Below are 10,137 nucleotides of genomic sequence, written 5' to 3'. Positions count from 1 at the left end.
TGCCCCTGCTTTCCCCAGCCCTGACGTGATGGGACAGATCTGGAAACAAAAACATCTTCTCTATGTGTACCAAGGCTTGGAAAACAAGCACGCTACTTGAAGAGCTATCCTTCAGGGCTGCACTCCTAACAACGGTCAACGCTGCTCCGGTTTCAGACCTGCTTGTTGTCCTGCAGCTGGTTAAGTGGTGAGAGGGGGCTGTGGTGTGCGCACAAGCTCGGGCTGGCCTCAGGGAAGGAAACAGAGGGGCTTGCATCGATGGGACGCACACAGCTGTGCTCTGGTATAGTGTACAGCCTGGGGCTACAGCTCATCCCAGAGCTTGGCCAGCCCGGCAAAAGCCGGAAAGAGTCCTGGGATGACAGAAGGAGCTCTCAACTGTTCATCTGACTACAGCTTTTGTGAGTCAGGTTGTGTTTGCATAAACTGGACCTGGTTGCTAGCTGCAGGTTTTCCTGCCCGTAACCACCATGCCTTTTAAGACTTTCAGCAGCGCCATAATAGTAATTATTACTGGCGACTCTAGTTCTGCCTTACTGTGGGCACATCCTGGATGGAGCAGCCAGTGTGTGATAACACTAGGGAATAAGATTATTTGGGCAATTTTTCTTCTTTTGACAGCACTTGAACTACAAGAGATTCCAGTAAGAGAAATTACTGGCAGAATGGACATGGAAAGAGGGATTTTTTAAGCAAATATTGGAGAGGGTGTTTGGATTGAGAGATTGAGAAAGTTTGACCTGTGTCCCATCAGAGCAAGCAACGCAGCTTTGACACCGCAGATGTCCTACAGTCCGACACCTAGGGATGGAAGGAGTTCAAGAACTCATTTCAAATAAACACACACTTTACAGAAAGCTGTGTTTTCTTTTCAAGTAGTGGACAAGGGAAAAAGGTAAAAGTCTTTAGTAACCCACAGGCTGACAGGTTTCTCCCCGTTTCTGTTGAGTGAAGGGAAGATATTCACCAACACACCTTGTCTAAACGGTGGGTGTGCCAGGCTGCCCTTATTCATAGCCTGAATCTTCCCCCAAGAGCTTGTTGAGTGGCGGGTGGAAAATGCCTCCTTTGCAACCTCCACGGCAGAGCCAGGGGTCTACAGCAGCCTTTAGGTAAGCCCATGGCGTGGACCTTACAGAAGAGTTCTTGATTCTCAAAGCCTGCGCTTGTCTTGAAACAGAAAGCCTCATGTCACTCTGCCTTAGTCACATCTTTGCTTTGCCCGTAGAGTGGAGATCAGAACGCGCGCCATATGCCCCCATCACCTGGGGGCCACAAAACTTGCTTTAGGGTGACAGGTCGACGTTGCTGTGCCACAGCACCAGCGCGTCTGGGCTGCTCTCGACCCGAAGCAGCACACATTTTGGCAAGGCGGTGGTTTGCAGCAGCACGTGCACATGTTCCTTTCAGGTTCGGATTTTCAAAGCCTATTGCTCTTCTTATGCAGCTTAAATTCACCTGCCAGACTTCCCCTGGGGTAAACGACTGTCTCTGCAGAGCCTGGCAGCGCAGGCTGGCACCTCACCCGCTTACAGTGGGGAAGCACAACTGCCAGAGGACTGAATGCTGGGAAAGGTGGGACTGTCTCGGAGGGAAAAAAAAAAAAAAAAAAGAGACATGTTGGACATTTGTGTCTGTTGGAAAAGAAATGTCAGAGCAACAAAAGAAAAGCCAGATGTGCCGCATTCACATGGTAACAGGCTAATTGGAGACAGCCCCACCTGATTTCTAACAGCTTAGCATTTCTTTTGCTGTTTATTGACTGAGGATTTTCTCATTATTGGCGCATCTTTAGGAGAAAATACTATTCTTACTTGGCATTTGATTTTCTTTCAGAAATACTGTTTTTGTTACTGTACCTTCAGCGAGACTTCCAAATAAGAAACTTGAGACCTTTTAGCTCAGCTGGAGTTTTGCCATGGACTTCTGCAAGGACACAATCTTGGCTTAACCCAAAGGGCTGAGAATAGGTCTGGAAGGCAGTGGCAGCAGATGCTCTCCTACACTGCAGAAGCTGCGATTACAGCTGTGCAGTTATATCAGTGCATTTGTATCTCTCACGAGGGGGCTGGAGGGGCGCTGGACACAAAGCAATATCTCAAAGTCTGGCACAGGGTGCAGGATTAATCCAAAACCCTCCTGGTAAAGGGCAGCAAATAGAGGGAAGCCTCTCCGGGATGGGGAGCTCACCAAAAAGGCAGATACACCTTTCCCTGCTCGTGCATCTCTTAAGAGGAAGGTTTTGATTCCCAGTTTGTTTTAATGAGGCAGGTCTGGAGAGGTTTTTCCATTAAGTATTTAACAGCCAGTACATTTTGCAGCTGTCTGCTCTGATGGGGAATCTAGCCCCTTTCCAGTTAAACTCAGACACCTGCGGACTCACCTGGTGCTGAGCTGTGCCTGCTGCTGTCTGGGCCAAGGTAGTCCTACCTGTGCTCCTGCTGCCTCTGGGGCTGTTACACCAGGGAGACCTTGGCCCCACGGAGCCAGAAAACTTGCTCCTGACCTGAGTCAGAGGAAAGCACGTGCAGGCAAAGCCCATGGCACCTCACGTTCCCCATGGCCTGTTTTCCCCCCCCCTAAGAAATAAAAAACCAGCCCAGCTGCATGGCCGGCCCCTGCGCAACGCAGAGGAAAGCTCATTTCCAGTAGGACAAACCCAGAGTGAAGTGGGTTTCAGCATCCCCAGCGCAAACCCAGGCAGCTGAATTAATTTCAGACATTTCTGGAATTTCAACTATTTCACCAAGCAGCTGTGCCCTGCCACAGGCGCTCGGTGCTAAGGGCTGGCGAGAAGCAAGCTGATAGCCCAGCACAGAAAGAAACAGAGGAGGAAAAGCCAAGACCAGGCTGGTCCCATCCCAGTGCCAGCAGCATCCTCCTGCCCATCTTACTGCCACCCTGCCAGCACCTCAAGGCTTCTGCCAGGTCCCTCCAAAACACTGAAGGGGAACAAGTAGCAAGAGATACTCTTTGTCCCTGGCTGATAACACATCCTTTCTCGGAGCCCTGCCTGCTGCCAAGCTTTAAATCTTGCTCTTGGGGCCGTCTGAGCCCAAAGCAGATGCTGGCTGAGCAAACCCACTGACAGGTTGTCCTGGGGCCAGCGCCGCCTGTGCGTGACAGCAGGCACGTAAGATTGGTGGCCCATCAGAGGAGACATTTCTCTAAGGGGTGGAAACAGGCAAAAAAAAAAAAAAAAAAAAAAAAAATCAGTCCCCTTCACGGTTCTCAGTGGTGTAATAAAAGTCCCTGTGTCCTGGATGCCAGGGAGGTCTGGGGGAGGGGGAAGAGAGGGTGAAAGTGAATTAAATGGGCCTTTCAGGAGCGGAGAGAGCACTTAATCTTCTCTAGCCCATTTAGTGCAGATGCTGTTGAAGCCTCCCTGCCATCACAGCCAGCAGAGCTCGGCCCACATTGTCTTTTGCAGACACCGTGCAGTCCCAGAGGAGGGCTGAGCTGGCGGAGGGAGGCAGGGCAGAGGGGAAAGGGTGTGTGCTGGTTTGGGAAATAGCCATCAGCTTAGACATGCAGGATGAACCTGGGAGCACAGTGTGTCCAGGAGCATAGGGACGGCATGCACCTCACCTTGGGATGAAACACAGTGTCTATCTCAGCACTTGCATAGTTCTATGCCAGGTTCACCCACCTGTGAGTAAGATCAGCCACAAGGTGGGGTGGTTTGGTGGAGGAGCAGAAGGCTGAGAACTGAAAGCCTTTGCATCTGAAAGTCATCTTCACCTGTGGTCACCAATGATGATGCCAGAAGGGACTGAAGCCTGGAAGGCTTGGTCAGGGTACAGCCCCAACCCGAGCAGAGGGAAGAAACAGGCAGAGGCTTGTGTTACACCGCCAGGGCACAGGCAGTGCTCTGGGCAACGTCACTACGGATGAGGGGTGGGCTTACAGCTGCTGGCAGGTCTTCAGCTGTGCCTCTATCCCACTGAGGCAACAGAATCCCCTGCTCACCACTGCTGTGCTTCCTGACCACATCTGCACAGCATCCTCCACTTAGGCCACTAGCTTCATCCTGTAAATATTTAGGATGCTCCGTCACCCATCGATCCAGAGACAGAAGAGCAGGAGGTGGACCCCAGGGGCACAGGCTGGCACACTGCAGACCTCAGCCATGGCCACAGCTCTGCTGGTCCTTGCTATTGCCTTAATCCACAGCTATCCTGCTCACAGCGGCCGTACCCCAGGTGTGCCTCTGAGCATCTATAGCTCTCAGTACTGGTGTTGTACCCTTACTTCACCAGTACTTCTAGAGCACAGCTCTCTCCCATGACCATACCCCAGCAGCTTAAGAACATCTTTGGGGTTTTTGCTCCATCTGTCCTTTTGGCTTCAGCAGTGAAGGACACTGCGCTCCTTTGATCAGCCCTAGGAAGGGGACAGACCCAAACCCGGCTGCTGCAGTCAGTAAGTGATGAAAAAAAGCACTAAGTAGCTGAAGGACCTGCTGATACCCCAGCACAGGGTGTTTGCACAGGGCACAGCCAAAAAGCCACCTCTGGAAGACAGAGAAACTCCTTGGGAGTTACACCTCAGCACATCCCTTAGAAAACACATTCCCAGCTCAAATACTCACTATTTTTTTAAAAGAAAATAGATTTTTTTCCAGAAGAAAAAAAAGATCCCCAAATGCTTCTTCTCTGATAAGACTGCAGGAGACTAAATAGCTAAAACTAACTCAGAGTGAACAAGCCTGACCAGCTGTCAGGCTCAGATGAGGAAAACAACCCATCCCTCCCCCAGGCACCCTGGGCTCCCACATGCTCACTTAAAACAGCACCAGAGGCATCTCCTGCTTTATACAGGACAGAGGCTACAGGTGGTCCAGCGCAGCCCTTCACACCAGCACAGCTGAGCCTGCCCGGCTCCACAGCGGGGCTATATAAGACCAGGTTCATCAGGGCCCTCTTTTTTTTTTGGTGTAAGGATTCAGGTGGTGGGGAAGGTAAAAGAAATAATGTTGGTTAGGCTGCTGGTGTACAGCTGGCGGTACCTGTAGAGTCAGGGAAAACCGCGCTGAAGTGCTGCGGCGATGAGGAATACTAGGAATACCTAAAAATAAAAGACTTTGGATTATAAGGACTTAAAAGAAAGCGATTTCTTAAACAGTTGGTAGCTGCAGCCTCTGGTCAGCAATGCCTTCTACCTGAGGCCGTGTGAACTAAGAACATTAATTGAGCCTCCTGGGTATGTAAGCCTCTTATCTACTTATACACAGCGCTTTATCTGAGCTGGAAAAAAAATGAGATTATTAGCTGCTTTTAATGAACAGCAGTAGGATGTACATGCTCACCTACTCAGTGCTGGAAGATGCTTCCTTCTCTCTCTGTTTCTCTTTAAAACTGTTAGCTTTTTAGGATATGAGCCAAGACTTCAAAAGGGATGTAGGTGTCAGAGGAAGGGAGATGGCTCCTATTCATAACTTAGGGGCTGAGGGTGCTCTCAAAGCTTCTGCTCGGCTCCTTAATCCTACAGGTGCTTCTCAGTTTCTCAGATCTGACATCTCAAAGCTGCCGCATGGGGCTTTCCCTGCCTTCCTCTCTTGCTTAAGTGACTCCCAGTTTAGCAAGGCAGCCTTTGAAACCCCTTTCCTCAGCACCTCGTTGTGCCCACGCTGTGTGTCCGGAGTGCACATCAGAAGGGAAAGGTGGATGGGCTACAGCTCCTGGCGGGCACAGAGACCTCGAAGATGGATGTTGTGGGGTGGAGGTTCCGCTTTGGGTAATTTAAATGCAACTTGCAGGCTATGAAAGAGCTTCTCTAAGAGCCAAGTTCCTATGTTGGAGAGCAGTGGACACTGGTCTGGGTTGTGCTTATGGCTTGGTACCCCATTGGGCTTGGGGATGGGGTGCTTGGCTGCAGGGGGCTGGCTGGGAGCTCCCCACGGTTTTGCTCCATGGTTTTTGGAGAATGTAGGAAGCAAAACAGTGCGAAATCAGCACCACGTTGATGCTGGCCCCAAGCTGCCCTCTTCCTCTTGCCACCAACAGAGTGGGGGAACGTGCTGGCCCACCAGCCCTGAGGGCCCTGTGCCTGGAGGAGGGAAGCCGATAAGGATCAGCCTATCTGCAGGAGCAGATTAAACCCCCCTGGCATGGAGTTTCACAAGTCAGTCTGTCACCAACAAAGGGCTCGCAAGAGCCATCTTCCCTCCCTCTGCCAGCCCGGGTGTCACCTGCTGCTGATGTGCCTCCTGATGTGATCCCCGCTCTGGATGCCCTCATGATCTGAGGGTGACTTCCACCGGCTGCTGCCTTTTTAATGTCTCAGAGAGCTGTGTTTGCTTTTCAGATTCCCTTTCCTGATTGTTTTGAAAGACAGATGCCCTCTGCCCCCGCTCCCTTTAAAAGCCATGGCTTTTCTTGCTGCTTGTGGGCTGTAAACATCTTTCCTGTTACAAATGTACCCTTTCAGTTGCTTTCTGGCTCTAAGTGGTGTTGCTTTCCTTGTTTCTCTTTGGAAGTTGATTCTCATTTATTGCCCTTTTCTCCATAAGCTGATAGTGCTGGCCAGGAGAGATGGGGTAATTTCCCCTCACTGAAGCTGTATTTCCTAACTAAATTACACCTGGATCCACTGCTAACCTTAAAGATGCTGCACTTGAGAGAGGATTCAGGCCAGGATGAGGGTTTGAGAGCGCTGCAGGGCTTTCTCCTTGCCCTCCTGTTGTGTTTGGACCTGGAGGCTAATTGGGAACCTCAGCCATGGAGAACCAGCAGGGCTCTGCGGCTTGGCCAAAATGATTTATAAGCAAGGACAGGTGAGATGTGGGAGTAGAGCAGATTCCAAAACAGGGTTTTATCATCCTCTCTGCTCACACCTATAGGTTCAACACAAGGCTTTTGTCAGTACCTCTCCCTGCAGGGACCAAGCACACCATAAAGTTGGCCAGCGATGGAGCTAGAGGCAGGGTCAGGCACCTTGCAGCTCTGGTTCCTGGCCCTGCTCCTGCTTTAAGAGGCTGATTCTTCCCAAAATCCTTCAATCATGTTTTAGCTTCATTCTCAGCTCATTTTTTCAAAGCAGCCTCCCCTGCTACGTCTGAGGGCTGATCTAACATCCCTCTTGCACGTCCCGCTTCTTGTCCCTGCTTAGCTGTTTTTGCCCATAGGAAGCAGGAAGGGGGGCGGGGAATAAACCCCCTGTTACTGAGGATCTCAAAGTGGTTAGCAAACATCTCTTCTCCTCACTGCGATGCTGCTTGTTCTGGTGGTGGGAAAACTCAATCAGGTAGCAGTGCACTTCCAGCATCAAATGCCTGGCAACGCTGGAGCAGGTCTGGTTCGCAGGATCCTCGGTGCATCGCCCGCCTTTCCACCCGTCCGCTTTACCCTTCTAACTGGCCCCTGCCATACAAACCAGGCTGTGGTTGGCAGCGGTTGCTTTGCACCAGAGCCTAATAGTGCCATCCCCTGGGACGGTGACAATCCTTCAGGCGGAGGGGGACACACACGCACACACACACAAAAAGCAGGGAGAGCGCTCTTAAAACACTGGGGGTTTGGTACGAGGCAAAGAAATGCAGTAGCGAGCAGGCTCTCTTCCAAACTTATGTATATGATTTAAACAAGAAAAAAAAAAAACACCACCCAAACCCAAAAGCTGGAGCTAAAAAGGCAGCTTGAGGAACGAAGCTGCTGGAGTTTTCCGAGAAGGCTCCCAAGATGCACAATGGGAACATCTGTACCTCAGCCGGCACCTTGGAAGGGTCTCAGGCCGCAGAGCGGGGCTGGCGTCAGCCGGCTACAGCCCTGCCTTGATGCCGCCCTCTTCTCCCAAAACCCCTGCCAGGGCACGGCTCCTCCTGCCGCCCGGCTCTCCTCGCAGCAAGCCGTAAATCCCCCTTCCCACGTCTCCTCCTTTGCCACGGGCTCCGTGGGTTTTTGAGCAGCAGAGGCAGGAGCTGGGGAGAGGGAGGTTTGGCCCTGGGAACAACCGTTTCTCTGTGCTGCCCGTGAAAGGAGGTTTCATAAGGCTCTTGCTCAAAACGGCCCGTTATCGGGATCCGCTGAGTGGGTCAGCCCTGCTCCCAGCGATGGAGAGACAGGCCAAATAGTGTCTCGGTGTCCTGGTCCTGGCACGGGTGTTTTTCAGCCTCGGGGGACGCAGGCAGCCAGGATTGATCCTGATCCTGCCTGAGAAGGCTGCAGGGGGGGCTGAGGGACAGCTGTCTGTCCCCCTGCCTTCGTACCTGCTGCCTGCTCCCAGCGAGGCGGTGAGTGTGTGCCCAAAACCCCTTGGCGGAGCCCAGCAAAGCCCCGCGGGTTCCCGCTGCAGCAATGCCCATGTACAGAGCTGTCGGGAGGTGAAACGGGTCCCGTGAGGGAGGCAGTGGTGGCCTGAGATGGAGGATGCATTTAGAGGCAAGTCCAAGGGAAAACTCCCTCCCCTTAAACCCGTTCCCCATCAGCTGCTTCACTTTTCTCTCTCCCCACACCTACCGTCCCTCTCCCTTCCCGGGGGGTCGGCACTTGCCTGGTGCCAGAGGAGCTCTGGGAGGAGACAGATCCCACCTGTGCCAAGCGTTTCCCACCACCCAGGACAAGTGGCAGTGGTCAGCCCCGGCTGGACCAGGCTGCAGTCCTTGGTCAACCTCTCGGTGAGGGTATCGGTGCTGCGGCACAGCTGGCGGAGCCGTAGGAGGGACCGTCCCCCGGGAATGCAAACTGGGGCTCAGGTTTAGCCTGCTTCATCCTGGCCAGCATCAGGACAGCCCGAAGCAGGGGAGGCTCGGGGATGGAGGGGGAGGCAGCTTTCTGGATGCTCCCTTCTTTGTGCCCATATTCCTTCATCAGAGTACGAATTAATGGATTTATTCTCTGTTAAATTCTTTGTGGACTTGGGAAACCTGCTGAAATAGGTAAAAACCAGACACCTGTAACAATTTTTGTGGTCTCTTAATGAAAAATTCACCTGTTTGTTTGAACAGGCAGGTAGAGACTTGGTTCCCTGCTGCAAGTTTTCTCTCCTGAGCTGCAAGTAAACATGGAAAACACATTCATGTTCAATGTAGCACAGGCTACAAAAACAAGTCCTTCTTAAGGGGATACTCTGAGCTTACACAAAGGTAAACTGTAGAGATAACAAGGGTGTGTAGCTTTACTGCAGTGTGTTTCCTGACACTGGACTTAGGTGCTAAACATGGGGTTTTATTTGTAGGGTTGAAGACAGTGGATTGTCACATCCCTGGGCAGGATGGGGCAGGTCTGTCTCCTGCCCAGGCGTGAGGGTTTCTGAGTCAGCGAGGAGGAAGGTGCCATTCCTAGAGGTGGGATGAACCTGTGTCTGCCCTCGGCAGGAGCATCATCCGATTGTTGAAGAGCAGCCCCCAGCAGTACCTGGGATTGAATTCCTAATTTAATGGGTTGGCTTGGCCAAGCTTTTCTCCGGTGAGGGAGACCTGGAAGATCAAAAGCAGGCTCTGTAGGCAGTTGTGTTCATGTGCCCATTTTCCATGTTTGTCCCCAAAATGAGAGACGCTGTGGAGTGCCATTTTGCCCCCTTTTACATCTTTCTGTTGGAGCCAGTGATGCCAGAGGCCAAGAGGATCGTTCCTGCCTCCAGCTTGGCATTAGCTCCTTGAGGCTTGTTGGTGAGGTGTTTCCCTCCAGGATATTTGAGCTGCTGATGCTGAAGGCAAACATGATTTCTCCCATGTTATTTCCAGCTCGATCTGTCCAGTATCCCACCCTGCCCCCCCAAAAAATAAACCCCCCCAAAACCCCAATAAAAATTAGGAGCAGTCCCTGGCCTTTGTGGCTGAGACCCTGACACGTGGACAGCTCTGCAGGACCCGGAGCAGTGTGGGTCCCTGCGCACAGGCAGGACTCAGGGTTTGCCTGGGGCAGGGCAAAGATGAGCAGCAACAAGAAACCATTTTTGGACCAACTTTTTCACCCAGAACTGCATATTTATGCCATCTGAAAATGGCTGCTCTGTGTAGCTCTGACTTTGATCTTTTCTATAATTCTGCTATTTTAAGAGACCAGAAGATTAAGGGGGACGCTGGCACGTCCTACACTACCAACCACAGGGTGACCTTGTGTGACTTGACCCCTGGAAGTTGCCACTCACATCTGGGATCCCCATCTTATAAGGAGTGGTTTCTAATAAAAGGGAAAG

Source organism: Charadrius vociferus, unplaced genomic scaffold (genome assembly GCF_000708025.1).
Source record: "Charadrius vociferus isolate BGI_N301 unplaced genomic scaffold, ASM70802v2 scaffold190, whole genome shotgun sequence".
NCBI lineage: Eukaryota > Metazoa > Chordata > Aves > Charadriiformes > Charadriidae > Charadrius > Charadrius vociferus.
This window is presented reverse-complemented; position numbering follows the sequence as displayed.